The 22,352-nt window shown below is 42.2% G+C and overlaps 1 protein-coding gene across 1 annotated transcript in view; it reads left to right on the top strand.

Moving 5' to 3' along the window:
• LOC147703391 (uncharacterized) overlaps window positions 1-22,352 on the top strand; it is a 9,287,842-nt gene that overhangs the window by 4,497,464 nt on the left and 4,768,026 nt on the right. The gene's annotated exons all lie outside the window — the stretch shown is intronic.

A 22,352-nucleotide genomic window follows, 5' to 3' on the forward strand; every position in this document is an offset into this window, starting at 1 on the left:
TTATGACGTATTCGCATTCTCAAAGTCTCGCAGTGCAAGATGGCGTGACTCCATGACGTACTCGTGGTCGAAAAGTCTTGCACGATTACGCAGCCAGATCCAAAATGGCGCAGCGCACGCAAACCGGGTGGAAAACAACTCTGCAAACTCAGAATCACGGTAAGTCAACGCCGCGCGCGCACAATTGTATTTTTGAAGCGCGACCAAGCAAAGAAAAATCGCCAACGAGAGAATTGCGGATTTTTGGGCAGTTTCGCGCGATTCACAGACCGCGAAAATGCCAAAAATCAGCAACAAATTTTCCACCCATGCTTAGTTTGTGTTTCTCCAGACCAATCACTATTAAACTGTATTGCCTACTAGTATGGTTCTAATGTGGCTCCTACAACTTGTAGTCCTTTGTCTTATGTAACATTTCATATACAGAGATTTACCCACATATGAATATTTTGTTCTGTGTAATGAGTGTGTTGTAAAGTGCTCTGACACTCTACACTGGTATGAGTGGTGCTGTAAATCCAGTGAAATGCATCTGAGAGAGAGTGTGGTTATGGAGACTTGAAGGGCACTCAAGGGTGGTAGTGAGGGAATCCGTGGCTGAGGTGGTCATTGGGGGGCACCAACAAACATTGTTGTATAGAGCGCCACCAGAGCTAAAGCTGGCCCTGCCCTTGAGGCCAGTCTGCCTCACTCATTGGTACCTCCATTTGCCTTGTTTCAGCAGTAGTAGCTGCAACTCTCCAGGGATCGGCAATGCAGGATTTGCACGCACACCAAACTAAGTTTGCGAACTTCACAGTCTATCTACTTTATGCACAAGCACTTTTAACATGTGCTGCCTGCTTTGGGGGTTCACTGGAATTATGCAGCAAAGGAGGACAAAATTATGCAGCAAGGTTGACTAAATTATGCTGCAAAAAAAGGCTGCAGCATAATGCAGTATATTTTATAATACATTATTATTTTGACATTTTACACATGTTAATAGTCTCTGGAAAGATTTTGCCTTGTTAGTACCAGTGTACCATACAAATACAGCAGTGAGAAAGGTGATCAGTCAACCTTTGTGAAGGGCTGTCCACGAAGCAGGAACATAAGTCACATTTGTTTGTAACTTTTGATCCATTTGATCTACAAACAATTTTTTTAGTTAAAATGATCAAATTGTGCAGCAGGTGTTATATTATGTGGCAATATGACAGGGTCATAATTATGTGGAAAACATTTGCAAACTAAGATATTTTGCCATTCATGTTTGAACCGTTTGTGTGGAAAAAAGGAGAAGTGCTGAGGACAGAACTTCCATGGCTCAGAGACAAATGTCTTGTGCTTCCACTTATAAGCACATTTGTGACATTCTGTGATTGGAAACATGTCCCACTTTGTAAATGTACTAGCAGCCCGTCCCGACGTTGTCCGGGAGCAAAAGGCTGCTTCAGGGCCGCCGCCCGCCCCGCAGAAGAGTTGTCTGTGCAAGTCCTGGCCCTGTTCAACTGATTTGGCCCACTTGTGTTATTTTTTTAATTTGTATGTACTGTTTTCCGCGTTTCAGGTTGTCCGCCAGATGTGAGGAAAGTGTTGTGTCACCTGTTTAATGTTTTTTTCTTTCGAAGGCTCTTTCCGTGTGTTCGTTTTTGTATCCCTTCAAAGAAGTTTCCCTTTCGTTTTGTCAATTGTGTGGTGAAGTCCTGGCAGTGCTCGAGTGATTATGGGCAGTTGTGTTATTTTTGTTATTCATATGTCTTATTGTAAGCGTTTTATCTTGTCCGCAAGATGTGAGGAAAGTCTCGTGAATGCGCAGTCGATTGCGTTTCTCCGTTAAGAAATGTCTGCTTTTTTTGTTCGCGTTTACCCCCCTGTGACGTCGTTGGTCAATGGCCAATGGTTAAAGACTTTTTTTTTGGTAAGCCGAAGTCGTGTGTGTGTTTTCTTTAGTGCGTTGTGATTGGTGTAGTATGCGATTAATCCTGCCCCCTGTGTGGCGTCATTTGACACTCCTCGTCGATGGAAGGCCCGCCCGGTTTTTAATGCGAAGACGTCAATGTCTGGGTAACTGCAACAAATGTGTGTATATTTCTTATAGCGTGCACCTCTGCTGTTTTTGTATATTGGTGTTACCACGCTGTATGTGTGAATTTAAATTCATTGAAAGCGCATTTCCGCTGTATGTGTTGGGATTTGCAAATGTTTGTTAGAAATTCATTGAAAGCGCATTTCCGCTCTATGTCTGCATATTGTGCGTTCTAAATTCAGTGAAAGCGCATTTCCGCTCTATGTGTGCATATGTAAGTGTGTGGTGAAGTCGCTTGGCCTATGTTTGTTACTTGCACTTGGCACGGCCCTGTAAACGCCCACATTTGTTGTTTGAGACGCCCACGGCCACGACCACACTCCCAAGGGACTACTATATCACTTTTGGCGTTTTTGCTTTTTTGATGTATATGGTGTACATATCTATAGCCTATGTCCTTCTGCCACATCTCCCCTTTCAAATGGTGTATTGGGTGCAGTGATTGGTGCATTACTTTTGTAGTTTACCTGGCTCAAAAGTTTGTGTTCTCTCTTTATAATAGTAGTATAGATTTTAAAGTCAATAACTTATTAAACCTTAAATAATCATGTGTATAGATTGGTTGAATTAAATAACATAATAAGCTGTAACTGGTTAGTGAAATGCCAAACAAATGCAGAAAGTTGAGATGTTTTGAGCATTCTAGCCACACCTCTGACTCTGTCCACTGATACAATCCTCTGGTTATTCCCGCCCTCTGATTCTCTGCCCACAGTTCCCCTACTTTTATTCCCCACTTCGACCGCCGGGCTGTACCCATATGTAACGTAATCTTTTGAATATAAAAAAAATCTTAACTTTTAAATTTGAAATTTAAGTTTATTTTGTTATGTCTGCAAAACGAATAAATGTGCCCTGTTAAACTTTAACGTGACTTAAATTAGGTGTCCATAAGTTCAGAAACTATTTGGAAACATAAAATGTCCCACAGATTGCGAACGCGGTGTCATCGTTTGTCATCATGTCAGAAATGCATACAAAATAAGTAATATACATGATCACGTTTCTTTACCACTAAATAAATAATTTATAAGCAAAGTAGCGCCAACATCTGTGAGACACTTTCACCTTTAAGTGTGTGTCATACACACCTAATTGTAAATATCTAATCTTAAAAAATAATAGCAAATGTACACACGTCATGGTTTACCACAGTATTATTGAAATTGCACTAAATGTATTTTTTTTTCTTTGCGCTCTCTGAAGTTTGACCTGAAAACTTTTTTGCCCTCACATCTCCTCTCCTTTCAACATGCCTACCATATTTTAGTGATATGTTTATTTTACCTATGCAATCCAATTATGAAATAATTAGCAACACTCATTTCCCTTATGCCTATTTTCAAGGTCACCATGATATTTACATGTCCAGGAAAATGAAAATCAAAGTATGCAGGTCCTGTGCATCTGATGTTGCTTGTGTCCTTACTGCACTATTTGTGGGAAGTACTGAAGCATTGGTAATTATATTGTCTTTTGCATGCCAACACAGGCTATGTGCCGTCAAGTGTAGAAATATGTAATGTACATATTTCCTATTGTGTTAACAATAATCCAGTAATATACTAATATCTATTTATAGTCTGACAAGGATATTGCATGTTGTTATAGTACTTTAACACTGCCCTCAACTACTACACAAGTCAAGAGGTGGATATGGTTGTGGTAGACCATGAGGGTGTGGTGGTTGTTGAAGGTGTGGATGTGGTTGAGGGTGTGGATGTGGTTGAGGTTGTGGGGATGGCTGAGGGTGTGGAGGTGGCTGAGGGTGTGGTGCTAGTTTCTGAGTCTGTATGTGTATATTTGTGTGTATATTTCTCATTTCTACTATGTTTATTTGCCTGAGTGTCTGAGTTTGGGACAGAGGTGGTTGGTGGGGTTATGGTGATGGGAGGATAGGTTAGGGAAGAGAAAGTATCTTGAAAAGAAGGGTCAGGTGTTGCTTGGTGGGAGGCAGTGAGGCCTGAGGGGCGTTTTAGACATGCTTTGTGTCAGGTACAGCCGCCAGACTCCACAGGAGCGAAGATAAATACCCCCAACTTCCAAAAAGCAGCACACAGAATGGAAGGTGAAACTCACTCTAAGGCACTGCTCTCCAAAAGTATGGGGGAATTAAACCAAGGAGAGTCCACCACTCTCCCCAAATGAGGAAGAATGAGGTCGAGGAGTAGGGCATCCAGAAGGAGCAGGTGCTGGAAAGAAAAATAGCAATAACAACACAATGCTTAATATACTCTAATGGCTATGATACATTGATATGTGTTCTGTGCCAATTCACACTCACCCGTTTTTTTCTGTAGGCATACCATATAGGTGTCTCTGCAATAAGACCAGAGCTGGATCCTTAAGGAGGTCTTGCACTGGGTAAGTGATGTTGGGAACACTGCCTAAGGTCCTGGACTGAGGTGGCTATAGAGACATTCATTCCTCATTCATACCAAGAGAACTGTGGTGGATCGATAGAATAACAGAAATAGGGTTCAAACAAATAATATGGCCTTGCGATAAGACTTAGCGCTCAGACAGTCAGCCAAATAACAGGGATCTCAGGGGAAGGGGTTTGATGTGTTCCGGCCGACTCTCCCGACTGGGAAGAGCAGAGCAGACACATACTCAAGAGGTGTGCCGTCCAACTCCAAGGGAGCAGTGAAGCGGAACAGCAACATACTCGAGGGGGGAAATGGGAAACACAAGACCTGCTCGGATAGCGGTAAATGAGCACAGCCACCACTCTCAACCAGTTATGGGAGTTTACCAAGTCAAGGTGTGGGCTCACACAATTACAACATGCAGCAAACATCCAGGGATAGAGAACTATAGCAACGAGGGAAAATGTTGCAGCGAGGGAGAAATATTTCAGCGAGGGAGAGTGCTGCCAAAGAAATACCGCTTAGAAAACCCGGAAGGCTTCCAACTCCAAGGAGAGATGAGTCAATATCGGGCAAGCGGCACACCAAACGCTGAAACGAAGGAGACGCTGAATGCCAAACAGAGAACAACGCGGAGGCAAGGAAGGGTTGAGGTCACGGACCGGATCAGTAAGCCAAGCGTCAACCTGCGTGAGAGGCGTCCCTTTAGAGGGTTGAGGGAGCATGTAAAAAGTGTGTACCTCGTGATTGCGGCCCACCCCTGAACACAGCTCAATGCTTTCCTCTTTGCCCCTGAACCCTAACACTTTGCCTCTTTGTATAGCATTCACTGCATATGCCATCCTGGAAGGCAAGTAACTAGGTAAATGTTGAGCAACCCTCTGGTTGACACACAACAGTGCCAACATAAATGGTCCACAGCACATCAGAACATCCTGTGATATCACTGCTGGAAGGTTATGGGCATGAGCAGATGTCACTGGGGCACTCCATCCATTTTAGACTCTGGGTGTTGGCCAATATTAGGGGAAACAGTAGGAAAGGTACTAATTGTTTTGTTGGTGGTGGGCAAAGTTGTAAGACCATGAGATGGTATTGGGTCCACCTCCACTTGGGGTTGGTTTTCTGTGAATGATAAGATTGAGTCCTCCTGTCTAGTGCCATCACCCTCTGTGCCGCTGGGCCCTTCGGTTTTGGTGGTACCACCTTTAGACTTTCAGCGGACATATGCTTCCCCACCTTCATGACCAACATCTCCCTCGCTTGTTCTGAAGGACGCTGATAAATTAAAATATAACTTATGAGCCTACATGTAGCTAATGTTCATAGCATAAAAGATTTTTTAATACCATTTCCTAACTTTCACCCATTGAACAGCTGTACATAGCACAAATGTAGCATGACACCCTATGCTAGTCATAAAGAGCACATTAGATTTACAATTTAAAATTATTCACATATTTTAAGGATGCTTAACTACTATATGTAGCAGAGACAGTGTAAGTGACTTGACACCTTTCGAATGGTAGTAAGGGCATTAATTAATGTACACTGAATATGTTAAACCAGACACATATTATAAATTCATCCTGTACCATCTGCATCAACACATACATTTATGTGTAAACTTTACCTTCACCTACATTAAATATATAATGACATTATTTCTATTTCCACTCAAAATTATGTGTGAATTTGTTAATGAGTTGTATGTATACACAACGCAATTGTAACTTCATACTTTATGAAGTGGTAACATTTATGTACTTGAAATTGTTAAATGATGTTGTCACCATCATGTTGTCCTGTTGTTGTAATAACTGAAGACCTACTGTAAAGATCCAGTAAAATGATTATATACTTCACCATAAGAACTAAGTAAATGTCATACAACACTCAATGTCTAAATTTCAGAATCTCATTGATTGTTTTGTGTGTAGTAAACAACTGATATGCCTAAAACAATCATAAATGTCATTCCATTAAAATATATGGCTTACTGCTTGAAAGGAATCTGACATGTCATATTTTCTATAATTTCTCTACCAATCAGGTGTTATGACCGGATTCTCAGACCAGATAGGACCATCTCACCAGAGCACCACCAACCCGGCCAAAACGTAACCACCTCCCTCCTCAGGATCCATCTGTCCAGGCACCTGGGTACCTACCTGTGGATGGGGAACTCGCAATATACAAGCTCATATCATCAGAAACACCACTAAATCTATAGGGATTACTAGGAATACTCACTGATTACTAAGGACGTCCATGCCCTACACCACACTCATGCCTCATAGTCTCGCGACCACATGGGTCCAGACTAATCTACCCTGGGGCAGTTCTGATTATTTACCATTACACACTGACCACAGTCAGTGCTCGCTCGGCAAGTCGCAATCCTGCGTGCCTACACACTAGTCTGCAGCCCTAGTGCTCTCTTCCTCACAGCCCGGTCCACAATCCGGCGGACACACACTAGTGTTCCTCCCTAGTGTTCTCTCACTCACAGCCCGATCCGCAATCCGGCGGATCTATGCACCAGTTTCCCACCTGGTGTTCTCATTAACGCCGCTTACCAACGACGATCACTTTCCTGTGAATACCTTCAGCTCTCTCTCTCTCTATGTTGGGAAGTTTCTCTCACTATTCACTAAAGGTTCACTACTACAATAATATTATGGAATGGCCAAATTACTTAGTGTATAACTATTTCCCTAGCTCAAGGGCTCCTCTCTCTCCCTAATTATTCAGGGGCAGCATCTGTTCTGGCTGTAACACCTGACTAGAAGGAAAGGTTACCTGCGCTTTAAGAACAAGAGACACACACTGTATGCAAGTGTTATTTCCTGATTTAAGCGCTCCTATTTCCTTTTGAGAAAGGTTAGCTCTATCATAAGAACAACACATGCACACTGGTTCACTAAGAACTGGGATATCTTTATTACAATAACAATAAAATGGGAATAGACACATACACAGATCTGCGGGGTCTCTGTAACTAACAGGAACTGTAACACACCGCTGAAAGAAAAAGGATTAGACATATAGTAGGGACAAGGTTAAGGTGTAAAAATAAGGAAGGGTATCACCTGAGGAGTGTGGGGTCTTGCTCTAGCTGTCATCTGGGCTCTTCTCTCGTCTGTGCCTTAGCTTGTTTTAGATCCTCTCCTGCACTCTTGGACACACATCTGCGCTGATCACTCTACACTGGATTCCTCTCCCCCACGAACTCTCTCCACCTTCCAACTTCAGTCTAATTGTTTCTGCCGCTCTGATAACCGTTCGCTCCACTAGCTTCTTCACTCTGTCTGATTGTCTCTGTGCTAATGTCCAATTCACTCCAGCTGCTCCCACAGATTAATCCACGATGTAACTTCAGTCTCTTCCAAAAGGCATTACTTCAGACTCCAGCTGTTCACAACTCCTCCTGATAAGTAACTGCTTCTGACTGCTTCCTTCAGTTCCAGCTCACTGACTGTCTGTCTGTCTTCTCTCTGTTCCAAGCATCTTCTGTCTCTTCTCCTACTGCAACTGCACTCCTCTCCTCTGCTCCAATTCAACTCAAACTCTTTCTGATTCTCCACTCCTTCTGCAACTCCACTCCTCTCCTCTGCTCCAATCCAACTCAACTCTGTCTGCAACTCCAGCTCAACTCCTTCCAGCTCAAACTCTTTCTAGCTCAAACTCTTTCTGCTCCTCCAACTCAACTCACTACCTCCGCCTCCGCACTTCACTAATATGGAATGCTGTTTCCTCATGGAAAGTTCCAGCCATCAGCCCGCCGCCCATCAGATCTCTGCACTACTCCGCGTCAAGGACACACACTCAGCCGGCCGACCCTTTGTGGTGTCTTCCACACAGAGAATAATACAGCCTACCGATAAGGGCTGGCCCAGACCGGTTCTCTCCAAGTGTACAACAGCTCAAAACTAAAACATTACCTTTACCCTGCAAGCATCTCAGTTCTGCAGGGATAGAAAGCAAAATGGAGTCTCTCTAGTTCTGGGCCTTGTAGGCCTGAGAAGGATGAAATAACACTTAACTCTGTCAGAGTACCTACACAAACCATACCAATATGTAATATAAAGTCAGGACTAGAAAGGACACATAATTATGTCAAAGCCAATAGGCAATAGATGGATTAGAGTCAAGAATAAGGGATCTATCATCATATAAAGCAGCTATCCTCTTCTAGGTCTGGAAGAAAGGGCTTAAAAGGGCCAACACAAGGTAAGAATACAAATTATAGATGTTAGCAAGCTTAAAGTCATCATCACTCCGAAATAGAGCCAAAAACCATGTCAGGACATTCCACCCTTGACTTTATCTTGCGAACATCTATAAACAACAACAAACAAATAAACAAACATCAACATAATCTATCAACAAAATCAAAAACCAAAAGACTCCCTAAAATAAATGACAACTTAAGGAAATTCCACCTAAAACTTGATGTAGTTAATACAAATCTAACAACTAACTGAAAACATATCAAAGCACCCTTGACCTGAATGCTGAAATGTAACTAAGATTGATCTGATAACAACAGAAACTAACCAAAGCACCCTTGAACTAAATGTGCCTCAACTTCTAGTGATAATTGATGAAATCTATTGATGTAGGGACATGTTTGTGGAATGAAAACAACAAAGGGCCTAAATGGGGCCTACCTACTTCGGTCAACTTAAGAACTAAATGTGCCTCAACTTCTAGTGATAACTCATGAAATCTATTGGTGTAGGGCCATGTTTGTGGAATAAAAACAACAAGGGGCCTAAATGAGGCCTACCTACTTTGGTCAACTTAAGAAAGGATTTGGTAAAATCTGACAAATAAACATGACAAAGGGTCCTCAAGGTCTGGGCAACTATAACTAATAGATGTAGGACATAACCTGACTAAAAGACACACCTCCCAGGACAACTTAAAGTCTAGGGTGACCACCCTTGGAACTAATCCCACTGTTCTAATTAAGAGTTGATGAATCAAAGTGAAAGTGTAATGACAGGAAAATAAGGATAACTCCATTCCTACAAAATAGCTGGTGTAGCACTATGCATATCAAGCAATAAGGCAAAGAAAATGATCTAAGTGTGGTGTATATATTTTTTCTAAAAGATCATAGACTTACATTTGAACCATGCCAAAGGCAATAGGTAAAGGTCACAAATCATCGAAATCAGGAAACAGTTTGCACCTAGTCCCTCTGTAGCACATGTGTGCACCATCATTTAAAACATCATTCCAGTGACAAGACTGTTTTGCAGAAAACAGGAAAACTATGAAATAGGTGAAAGATAAACAAGTGTATCAATAATGAAATAGCGTAGCATACTAAAAGCTAAATATTTATGAATCATTACATGAATGTGGCACTGCATCATCAAAACCATGAACAGGACTGGGATTTTTTTTTCTTTTCAAGTGGGGCCTGTATATGGTAACTGCAAAAGTGGCATAATGTCCATCTGAAATAGAAACATGGGAAAAAATGCAAGGCTCAAGAATGCAGGCCAAGGAATTACATGTCAGGTCAATGAAAAAAAAAATTCAAAAATTGAGTATATGGAATTTGAACCTGACTGCTGAGGCAGTCAATCGTAAATGTCATGCCAATTGTCACTATTAAAAAGGTAAAAACAGTTTATTTTTGTAGGCCATGATTCTCCATCTTCATCTGTATCCGGTGCCAAGGACGCACACCCTCCAGTCTGGTCAGCCTGGTACGTCTGCTTCTAATCCTGGATTCAGCCGGGTAGGTCTGCTTCTAATCCTGGATTCAGCCTCGGGGGTTTTGGGGGTTGGGGGCAATCATTCCGAAAACAACAAACAAAAAGAAAAAACACAGCACTCCAAAATAAGAAAATCACACTCATCCAGGGCCCCCACACGATAAAGCCATCTGAAACAAGAAACACGCATCATCAATCTTGCAAAAATACATTTTCCATTTAAAAAGCACCCCACATGCTTTTTATTTTCTAAAGAAATCTCCTAATTCATGAAAAGAATTCTTCTAAATCCAGGGAATGATTTAAACATTCTATATATACGATATTCCTTAAATTTGTTTGGGCAAAATCTAATTTTGTCATACACAGCCAGAAGGGCTGGGGCCTAGCTACTCCTCACTCCTCTGAGAAACAGCCCCTCCCTCTAGAAAGATGTTCGCGCTCAGAGTTTTGAATCAGCTCCAACCATAATAAGCAGGAGCCGGGCTACAGTGCGATGTAATTTTGAATCACTGCCAAATGCTGATCTCATTGCAGGAGCAAAGCACCTGCCAATTATTCTGTTTAAGCATCTTCTAATCTCTAGTCAGGGAAGCTGTCAGTGCCTACCATATTTATCTAACTCCAAGGGCCAAGCGTCTGCCAATTATTCTGCATGTGCAAGCATCCCTTATCTGAAGTCAATGAAGCTGTCTGCGCCGACAGCAAGGAAGAGCGACTTGACCCCCCCTTATATAAACATTTCTCCACGGAAAGAAATTGTAACATAGCCAAGAATAACAAGCTGGCTTTCTCTGCTCTCAGAAATCACCCACGGGGCCTCCACCCTTTCAAAGTCTGAGCCGCGAACAGATGCCGGGCTCATATCAGCCAAGGTCAAAGCAAATGCCTTCAAACTGAAAAGATACAGCCGTTCCCAGGCCAGAAACACTGACCATGAATTCTAACTAACTGAAGCAGATTTAAACGTGGTAAAAAGCATATTTGTCTGTAACATAGTCACATGCTAGCATTTTAAAATAATTCTGTCATAATGTACTGCTACTTGCTGCTGAAAAGGAAAAATATTAGAACAACATTGCATGCAGACACATTTCATTCATTTTTTTTTAAATAACATGTGAAACACCATCAAATTAAACAAGGGGAAACATGTAATTTTGTCATAAAGTACTGCTACTTGCTGAAAGGGAAAAATATTAGAACAACATTGCATGCAGACACATTTCATTTTTTTTTTAAATAACATGTGAAACACCATCAAATTAAACAAGGGGCATAACCAAGAATTCATAATTCAGTGTGCAAGCTTTTCTATTCTACCTATTAAAAGGGCCAGATTCATTTTTTTTCAAATAGGCATTTTTTCAAACTGAGTGGGTTTACTCACACAATGGTCTGCTACATATCATGTGCAAAATACAGAACCTTAGAGAAAAGGGCAGCTTGCATTAGAAAAATAATCATGTATATTTTCTAGAACATTTTTTTTAAATGCACACAGTTGCATTTCATAAATTAAAAGCACATTCTATGATGGGTCTGTTTTATTTTTCTTCACAACCGTTAAAGCACTAATTCTAAAACACTGGTTCGTGTACCATCCACAGCTGAAAACCCTTATCTCAATCCGACAGGTTGATTTATAACTTTCCGACCTCAGAGTCAGACACAGGAAATCATGTGTTCAAAGGCAAACCCGCACAAACTCGTGGACGCATTTCAAATAGAATGTTAAATGAACACTGCTTTTCTTCTCTCCATGCAAGATGTTACCATTCTGTCAGCAAGCTGACAAAGCACATAGGCGAACCCAGCAACCAATGAAAAGTTAAATCAAACTACCATCCATCTAAACAATCACTGACTTTTAGTGTCAGCTCACATAACCATGCATGTTAAACAGCATGTTAAAATAAATACTGCCGTCTCAGTCTAAGATATTAACCCTTTGGCAGCTCTAACTCAATCATTCCCCAATGTCTGCAGTACATGGGAAATTCAAGAACTTATCACTCCACGTTTTCACATAACACGTGCGCACATCTTCAAAACATTTTCTCCAAGCACTTGAAAGAGATCCAGCTCTCTCCTGCCTAACGCAACAATAGCATGCTCTGTACAAGCCATATCCACATGGTGCTATTCACAAGCCATATTTACAAGAAAGTCAACAAGTCCAAAAAATGACATGCTCTTCACAAGGCATATATACAAGGCGCAATTCACAAGGAACACAGCAAGTGAAAATGAGAACATGCTCCTCACAAGCCATATTTATATGGCGCTATTCACAAGGAACTCCACAAGTCATAATACACTGAATACATTTCACATTGCACAGCATAAGCAAACGCAGCAAGCAATTTAATGGGCAATTTAAAAGCATTTTTCACACACATATGTACAATTGCATCATCACCAAGATGGAATTGGCTCCCTCATGTAATGTCACCCTTCAATCCTGACAGTTTAAACACCAAGATGAAAAGCATTTCTTCCACCCTGCATAAGTCAAATGCCATGATGTACTGCAATCTCCTTACAGTGCAACTGTTCAAGCCCATAGGTCAATTTCGTGCCGAGTGCAAACCAACAAGATAAAAACAATACAGCGCACACAGGCTACGTAAACAGTTCGTGACGCCAGATGTTATGACCGGATTCTCAGACCAGATAGGACCAGCTCACCAGAGCACCACCAACCCGGCCAAAACGTAACCACCTCCCTCCTCAGGACCCATCTGTCCAGGCACCTGGGTACCTACCTGAGGATGGGGAACTCGCAATATACAAGCTCATATCATCAGAAACACCACTAAATCTATAGGGATTACTAGGAATACTCACTGATTGCTAAGGACGTCCATGCCCTACACCACACTCATACCTCATAGTCTTGCGACCACATGGGTCCAGACTAATCTACCCTGGGGCAGTTCTGATTATTTACCATTACACACTGACCACAGTCAGTGCTCGCTCGGCAAGTCGCAATCCTGCGTGCCTACACACTAGTCTGCAGCCCTAGTGCTCTCTTCCTCACAGCCCGGTCCACAATCCGGCGGACCTACACACTAGTGTTCCTCCCTAGTGTTCTCTCACTCACAGCCCGATCCGCAATCCGGCGGATCTATGCACCAGTTTCCCACCTGGTGTTCTCATTAACGCCGCTTACCAACGACGATCACTTTCCTATGAATACCTTCAGCTTTCTCTCTCTCTATGTTGGGAAGTTTCTCTCACTATTCACTAAAGGTTCACTACTACAATAATATTATGGAATGGCCAAATTACTTAGTGTATAACTATTTCCCTAGCTCAAGGGCTCCTCTCTCTCCCTAATTATTCAGTGGCTACTTACCTGATCAGGGGCAGCATCTGTTCTGGCTGTAACACTTGACTAGAAGGAAAGGTTACCTGCGCTTTAAGAACAAGAGACACACACTGTATGCAAAAGTTATTCCCTGATTTAAGCGCTCCTATTTCCTTTTGAGAAAGGTTAGCTCTATCATAAGAACAACACATGCACACTGGTTCACTAAGAACTGGGGTATCTTTATTACAATAACAATAAAATGGGAATAGACACATACACAGATCTGCTGGGTCTCTGTAACTAACAGGAACTGTAACACACCGCTGAAAGAAAAAGGATTAGACATATAGTAGGGACAAGGTTAAGGTGTAAAAATAAGGAAGGGTATCACCTGAGGAGTGTGGGGTCTTGCTCTAGCTGTCATCTGGGCTCCTCTCTCGTCTGTGCCTTAGCTCGTCTTAGATCCTCTCCTGCACTCTTGGACACACATCTGCGCTGATCACTCTGCACTGGATTCCTCTCCCCCACAAACTCTCTCCACCTTCCAACTTCAGTCTAATTGTTTCTGCCGCTCTGATAACCGTTCGCTCCACTAGCTTCTTCACTCTGTCTGATTGTCTCTGTGCTAATGTCCAATTCACTCCAGCTGCTCCCACAGATTAATCCACGATATAACTTCAGTCTCTTCCAAAAGGCATTACTTCAGACTCCAGCTGTTCACAACTCCTCCTGATAAGTAACTGCTTCTGACTGCTTCCTTCAGTTCCAGCTCACTGACTGTCTCTCTGTCTTCTCTCTGTTCCAATCATCTTCTGTCTCTTCTCCTCCTGCAACTGCACTCCTCTCCTCTGCTCCAATTCAACTCAAACTCTTTCTGATTCTCCACTCCTTCTGCAACTCCACTCTTCTCCTCTGCTCCAATCCAACTCAACTCTGTCTGCAACTCCAGCTCAACTCCTTCCAGCTCAAACTCTTTCTAGCTCAAACTCTTTCTGCTTCTCCAACTCAACTCACTAACTCCGCCTCTGCACTTCACTAATATGGAATGCTGTTTCCTCATGGAAAGTTCCAGCCATCAGCCTGCCGCCCATCAGATCTCTGCACCACTCCGCGTCAAGGACACACACTCAGCCGGCCGACCCTTTGTGGTGTCTTCCACACAGAGAATAATACAGCCTACCGATAAGGGCTGGCCCAGACCGGTTCTCTCCAAGTGGACAACAGCTCAAAACTAAAACATTACCTTTACCCTGCAAGCATCTCAGTTCTGTATGGATAGAAAGCAAAATGGAGTCTCTCTAGTTCTGGGCCTTGTAGGCCTGAGAAGGATGAAATAACACTTAACTCTGTCAGAGTACCTACACAAACCATACCAATATGTAATATAAAGTCAGGACTACAAAGGACACATAATTATGTCAAAGCCAATAGGCAATAAATGGATTAGAGTCAAGAATAAGGGATCTATCATCATATAAAGCATCTATCCTCTTCTAGGTCTGGAAGAAAGGGCTTAAAAGGGCCAACACAAGGTAAGAATACAAATTATAGATGTTAGCAAGCTTAAAGTCATCATCACTCCGAAATAGAGCCAAAAAACATGTCAGGACATCAGGTAACTTCATGTGTTAAAGCCTAATAATTCACACCCCTACCATTTTTCCTCTGTTCATGTATATTTGAGTCCTACGCAAACAAATGTTGGACGGAATGCTGAATAAATCATACATTCATCCCAATCAAGAGATCTGGATTAAATGCATCATTTTTTTGCTCACCATGCCACCCCAGTTTAAACCCAGCCATATGCAAATTAGTCTTGACCCTGTGCCTCATGTGAACAGTCCAGACCGAACTGCCAAGCCAGGTCTTCCCTGCACCGGAAACAAGCATCCTGGGACCGGTTTCTGGGTATTACCCTTCATCAGCCAGGCTAGCTTAAATCCAGTGGCACAGTGAGCAAGGGATCCACGTCAGGGCATACCCATCCCACTTAGGGTGAAAAGTGCTACATAAACAAATGATGGACGGAATGCTGAAAAAATCATACTTTCACCCCCAGTCAAGAGATCTGGGTTAAATCCATTGTTCTTTTGATCACCATGTCACCCCAGTTTAGACCCAGCCATATGCTAATCAGTCTTGACCCTGTGCATCATGGGAACAGTCCAGACCAAACTGCCAAGCCAGGTCCTCCCTGGACCGGAAACAAGCATCCTGGGGCCAATTTGATAAAAATTTCCCAAATAACACTACCGGATGAGCAGGAAGTATGGTTATGCACAATCGACGTGAAGGCATTGTATACCTCGATACCCCACAACCTAGGGATAGAAGCTGTTGAGTCAGCATTACTCCATTCGGAAATTAGTCAAGACCTATAGATTTTGTTGATGCAACTCCTAAATTTCTCACTTTATCAGAGCTACTTTAAATGGTGTGATGAACACTACTTACAACTGTCCGGAACATCGATGGGCAATTGTGCGGCCCCCAGCTACGCGAATATCTTCATGACTCAATTTGAGACACATAATATTCTCAATGGTGAAAACTGGAAAAAACATGCACGTTTTTTTTTTCCGTTACATAGATGGCATTTTCGTGTTGTGGCAAGGCCCCCACGCAATTTTAATACAAGAATTGGAAAACCTAAACAAAATTAATGATCGCATACAATTCACTCATCAAGTCCATGAGAAATCCATTGCTTACCTTGATATTTTACTTCAAATAGAACACAACAAAATCACCACCACAGTATACAAAAAATCTACAGATCGAAACAACTTATAACATTATAAAAGCTTTCACCCACTTTCTCTTAAGAACAATTTACCCATTTCACAACTGTACAGAGCAAAAAGAATCGTTTCAGAGCCAAAAGAGAGTAAAGTACAGATACAACATATGACTCAACGTTTCCAAGAACGGGGACATCCCCCAGAAATTCTAAGAAAAGCGGAAGTAAAACTCTCATCCAAAACACGACTTGAACTGTTGAAACCAACTACTAAATCAGATGAAAAAAAGATGGTGGTAGTTTCAAAATATTCTACCAAAAGTAATATGCTGAAACGTATAATTTTGAAACATTGGCAGATCTTGTCTCTGGAACCTGACTTTAATGGAATCGTAAAGGAAAATCCGAGGTTTGCGTTCACCAGAAGTAAGAACATTTTAGATATATTAAAACCTAGAAATATGGTTTTGAATATCTCTCAAGCTAAGGCCACATTACCGTTCCACAACTGCAACAATTGCAATGCGATCATCAAAGGGACTACAATTAATCATCCCCGTAGTGGAATACCTATGCGTTTGAATGTGACTGCCACATGCGATTCAAAAAATCTTATTTACCTTCTCAAGTGCCCTTGTGGACTTGTGTATGTGGGCAAAACCATTAGGAAAATCAAGACAAGATTATCAGAACATAAAAGCAGCATAAGAAGAAATGACGCTAAATCAGTAGTAGCAGCACATTTCCATGAACGGAGATACAATATTTCTCAATTACAATTTATGATTCTGGAAACTGTAGATGACTCAGTCTATTTAGACGTAAACAAGAGACTGTTACAGATAGAAAATGAATGGATTTTTAAATTAGACTCTATGAAGCCCCATGGGCTCAATGACCGTCTTGAATTCTCATGTTACCTGTAGAATTTCTCATGATATATTAGGAGACTGCCTGTTATATTTGTATACTTTAACACTCTTGTGCATATCACCATGCCATTCATATTGTTTATTGGACACTTGGTTTAGCATAATTTTATTTAGGGACACTCTCAGTTATTTTTTACTGTTAATCATGCAGGTTGTTTTGATTTATCCACTTAACTAAGCATTGAGTTAATATATTCCTATCACGTCACACTCCATCTTAAGATGGCCGCCGTACTATAACTTGTTCTCCTCACACCGAGGTAATTCCCATGAATCATCTATTTTTACCACTCCCAATGTTTTAATTAACTTTATGCACCACACATGTACACACAACATCGGATAAGACGTTACCGTCCCCTGGTGCGAGCTTTGTATTGAAAATTACGGTAATACTTATAATACAACTTGTGAACACGTAATGCTACGGACACATGCGTGTTGTAATCTTTTCCCTGCATGTTAATTAAACACGCGCAGATGGTTCGTTTGACATAACCATGTATTTCACCACCGCGACTTCACGTCATTTTCATTAGCGCAGCACGTTGCTTTCTTTCACTTGACTAATAGCACGAGTTTGATTTTTTTGGCTGCATTTTTCAAATACCCTCATCTTTTCAACACATTGCACTGTACCGTTCTAATAATGATACAGAACACCTGGCTCCTGCACTCTAGTTCGCTTCAGTAGGTTTACCGTTTCCCTGCGCTTTGCATGATCTTATGACACCAAACACATTAGACACGAGACACCATTTCTTGATAATGCACAATCCTTTGTAAATTCGATACGCAATTGAATCAGATATCTGATTTTGAAGAGTGTGAGTCCTCATGTTATACTTTTGCTTGTAGTTTCCCCTGATGAAGTGCCAGTGGCACGAAATGCATTGGGACCATTGTACAGTGATATAAAGATATATTTGATGTGATGATCAACATTAAATCTGAGTTGAAAGACATTTGAAAGAATACATGTTTAAAGCAACAACCACTGAACTGTTTCAGTTAATGATTATATGAAGAACTTTTTTTATATATGCTGGTTTAATTTGAAGAATTTCGCGGATGCGATCAAATAAGCAGCGCCCACAGGGCCGCCCCTTAAATCTTTAAGGGATGCAATATTTTCGTTTATCACAACTATTGCATTAGTAGTTAAGCAGAACATTCAAGGTTTAGTTTAAGCAGAAGCATATGCATTAGCATGTGAGATTGAAGTGGCCATCTTAGGCACTACTGCGCAGCTGCAAGAAATTCCCACCAAAAGCAAAAGTACGTCACACTAGTAGACGCATGCGCAAAAGGGTTCCCATGTTTTCGGCAGCCATTTTAATACACTCGGGTTACTGGTTAGTAAAACACATATGCAAGCTTCCCCTACATAAAAGAAATGTTGTGTGTTGCAATTATTAGTAGTTACAAAACATGTTGGTTAATTTGTTACATGTTATTTCGAGAGGGCTGAATTTTAGCAAGTTTCTGTACGTATGAAACCTTGCTCCATCACTATGCCCTGGGTACCTTAGTACCATATACTAGGGACTTATCAAGGTGCAACAGTAGCCTATTTGGAATGTACCTATGTACTCACCACATTCAATTTATGGAAGAAGCACAGAGACAGGGGTCCTGATTAGTAGGATCCCGGGCAGACTAGTCAGAAAACATGACACCTGCAAAAATTGGGGGTGACCATGAAGGTAGATCCTACTTTCATATAACCTCATTTAATGCCACTCAGTTGGGTGATGTATAATCCACTTGGTTTAATACCTTAAGTGTTCATATACCATAAATATTATGTGTCATGTTATTTGGACAGGATGATCACTGACCACTGCTACAGTGATCTGATAAAGATTACTAGCTGCAGATTCCTTACCTTTGAATAACCAACGCGTCGGACTGGATCTGAAAACTTTTGCAATAGCAGTACCCATGCGTTCCGTCAGGTGGTTCCATTTGGTTCTGTGTGGCGTCGTTGGTGTCAGATGTGATGTCTAGTCACCTATATAGGCGCCACCCAGGCGTGCAGATGTCAGTTCTTTTCTTTCAGCGCCAGTTAAGCGATGATCTGGAGAAGAGTTACCCCTCTGTCTCTTTTTGATAGACTTTTTTCAATGCTTTTTTGAATAATTATTTTACCTGTGTGTCGAGGATGACCTATAGAAAGGTAGGGCTTAAACCGTGTAGCGCCTGGCACGGTGCCATGTTGGCTACGGACCTGCACCATGTGTGCTTATGGTGTCTCGAGCGTTACCACAACTCATTTGTGTTTGGACTGCTGTGCCATGTCACTGAAAGCTTCGAAGGAGCAGTCCTTAAAGCTGCTTGTGGGACTGCCGGTGATGCCATCTAGCACAACTAGGAGGTCTCAGTGCCGATAGAGGAAGAGAAGGTTGCAGGACTGCTCCAAGAGCCCTTAGTCTTCTTTATCGCACTCAAGGTCCTCGGGACACTTGGGGAAGAACCACAAAAAGAAGAAGTCTAGGCGGACTTTAACTTCACGTCATCCATTGAGGATTGATGAAACGAGTGAGGAACAGCAACGTTCCAGACACGGTTCAGCTGAGCTGTTGTGAGGTCCACCTCCGCGCCTCCTCCTGTAAGCCAGAGCGATCCCCGCTCAAATAAGAGTTTTACGAGGCCATGCATCAAGTATTTGAGTGGGCTGACTCCTCCGGTGCGACTCTGGGACCCAGGGGGTTGGAAGAGGCCCCATCAGGTTCATCACTGGCGGCTCCGGCCTCGGTTCCGATGGGTCCCATAAATCTGATCTCGGGTCTGCATCGATGCCGGGCATGCCAGCGCACCTTCCATGGCGCTTGTCCTGCAGTCCGGTGCCCATCGGCTGTGTGCGGTCCATCTTGAATCCCGACGACTCTTGAGTTGGAACGACTTCGATCAACGTTGATTCTGGTGCCGCCGGTTTCAGGCATGGAAGAAAAGTGGGAGGGGTCACTGGGCCCTAGTGAACACCAGTTAAACACTCCTGGTGAGGAGCTGGACTGGTATGAGGAGCGTGCCAAAGCCAGTGGACTCTACACCTCTTCAGATACTGGTATACCCTCTCCACCTACTGTGGCTACAGAGGAGGCATCGTCTTATGCTATGGGGGTGAAGAGGCCAGCAGAGGTCCTTGACCTGGAGCAGCCCTCGGTACAGGTCAAGACTAGTCTATTGATTGAAGTGCTTCAGTCTGGGGATTCCTCATTTGAACCCCTTTTGCCCTTCAATTAAGCACTTGGAGCAAGCCTCGCACAGGGCAGAGCGGTTTCGCCGACTGGGACACTGCGGCGCCACGCCTGGCTGAGAACATCTGGCTTTTTGAAGGATGTCCAGGCCATCTTTATGGACATGCCCTTCAATGGGACTCGTCTCTTCAGGGAGAAGGCAGATTCAGTGCTGGAGTGCTTCAGGGACTTGTGGGCTTTGATTGGTCCTTGGGCCTCTCAGTGACACCTCTCCCCTAGTCTGCCTTTCGTGGCGATAGAAGGGGCTTTCAAGCGCAATAGCCATAACCCCACCACAGTACTCCACAGGCTGCCCAAGTTGTGCGAGGATTTGGATGCTGCGCATTTCAACCTCGTGGGAATTGTAGCCAGCAGTCATCCGACACCAACCCCCCTGGCATCTACAGGCTCTAAGTCCTCCTATTTTGGTTCTGCAAGACCATTGGTATCCAGTTACAGAGAACATCATCTCCTCCACTGGCAGTCCATAACATCAGACGATCTTGGGTGTTGAAGATGATTCGCAGGGGCTACTCCGTCCCTTTCCAGTTTCCCCTCCCCCTTACTGTATCCCAAGAACAGATGGTGGAAGACCATCTTATCTTGCTCCAAGAAGAAGTTACAGCTCTCCTGGCGAAGGGAGCTATCAAAAAGGTTCCAATTTCAGAAGTAGGCAGAGGTTGTTATTCTCCCTACTTTCTTTTTTTTATTCATAAAGATTTTTATTGAACATTTTCAAAGGTATATGAACAGAGGAGGAATAAAAAATAAAGCAATACAAAAAGGTGCATATTGAAGAGCCCAGAACTTGTACAGAGGAACCGGGATAGTAGGTTAACATAGGAAATCATAAAAACATAATAAAACAAAGGCGGGTCGCATCAAATCAGAAGAGTATAAAAATCATGCACCCAACAAAAAATAATGAATAAGTTATATGTATAAGTTATAATAAAAAATTAATCTGCTACCAGGAGGAAATTGAGTGAGAACCAATGTATAGAGAGGATCAGCACACAAAGGGCCTGATTCACAGAACTAACTTAAGACAAAATCCTAATCTTACTAATTTTGGTATTCACAAAAGTTAGGATTTTGTCTTAAGTTTGTCTTGTGACAAACTTAAGACAGACTTAAGATAGACTTAAGACAGACTTAATACAAACTTAAGACAGACTTAAGACAGACTTAAGTTAGGATTTTGTCTTAAGTCTGTCTTAAATTTGTCCTAACCACATCCGTGCTGCCACGATTTACCGCCGGTGCTGAGCCCTAATGAAAACGGGCGTGGTCATGACGGAACGGTTCCGTCATCAGCACAGCCCGACCGATGCTCATGATGGAACCGTTCCGTCATCAGCATCAAAAGGGTTAAGTTTGTCTTCAGTCTGTCTTAATTCTGTCTTAAGTTTGTCTTCAGACAAACTTAAGGCAAAATCCTAACTTCTGTGAATACCAAAAGTAGTTAGGCTTTTATATTTATTTATTCATACACTTGCTCTTTCACTCAAAATTAAGTTATATTCATACTTTTTGTTGGTGAGGATGGAAAGTGTTTGAGGGTAGGAGTGGGAGATGTGGGAAGATTCCAGAGTTTTAATATCTTTTTCTAGATCCATCAAGTCTTTATTGCTATCCTTATTCATTTTGGCCTTGAATGTTTATAAGGGCATCCCTGACTATTGCCTTCAGTGCATCTCAGTGATTGGAAGGAGAGGTATTGTCAATTGAGTTGTCTTCCAAGTAGTTTAGTATGGTTTTCTCAATCACCTCCCTGGTGGCAGCATCTTTGATTGATTTGTCATTGAACCTCCAAATTGTGCTAGGGGAATAGAAATTAGCACTGGTAAGGGAGTGTGTAGTGGCAGAATGATCAGAGATTATTTTCGTCAGAATGTCTGTCTGATCTATTGGGTGAATATGAGTTTTGGAGATCAATAAATA

This window comes from Lissotriton vulgaris, chromosome 7 (genome assembly GCF_964263255.1).
Source record: "Lissotriton vulgaris chromosome 7, aLisVul1.2, whole genome shotgun sequence".
NCBI lineage: Eukaryota > Metazoa > Chordata > Amphibia > Caudata > Salamandridae > Lissotriton > Lissotriton vulgaris.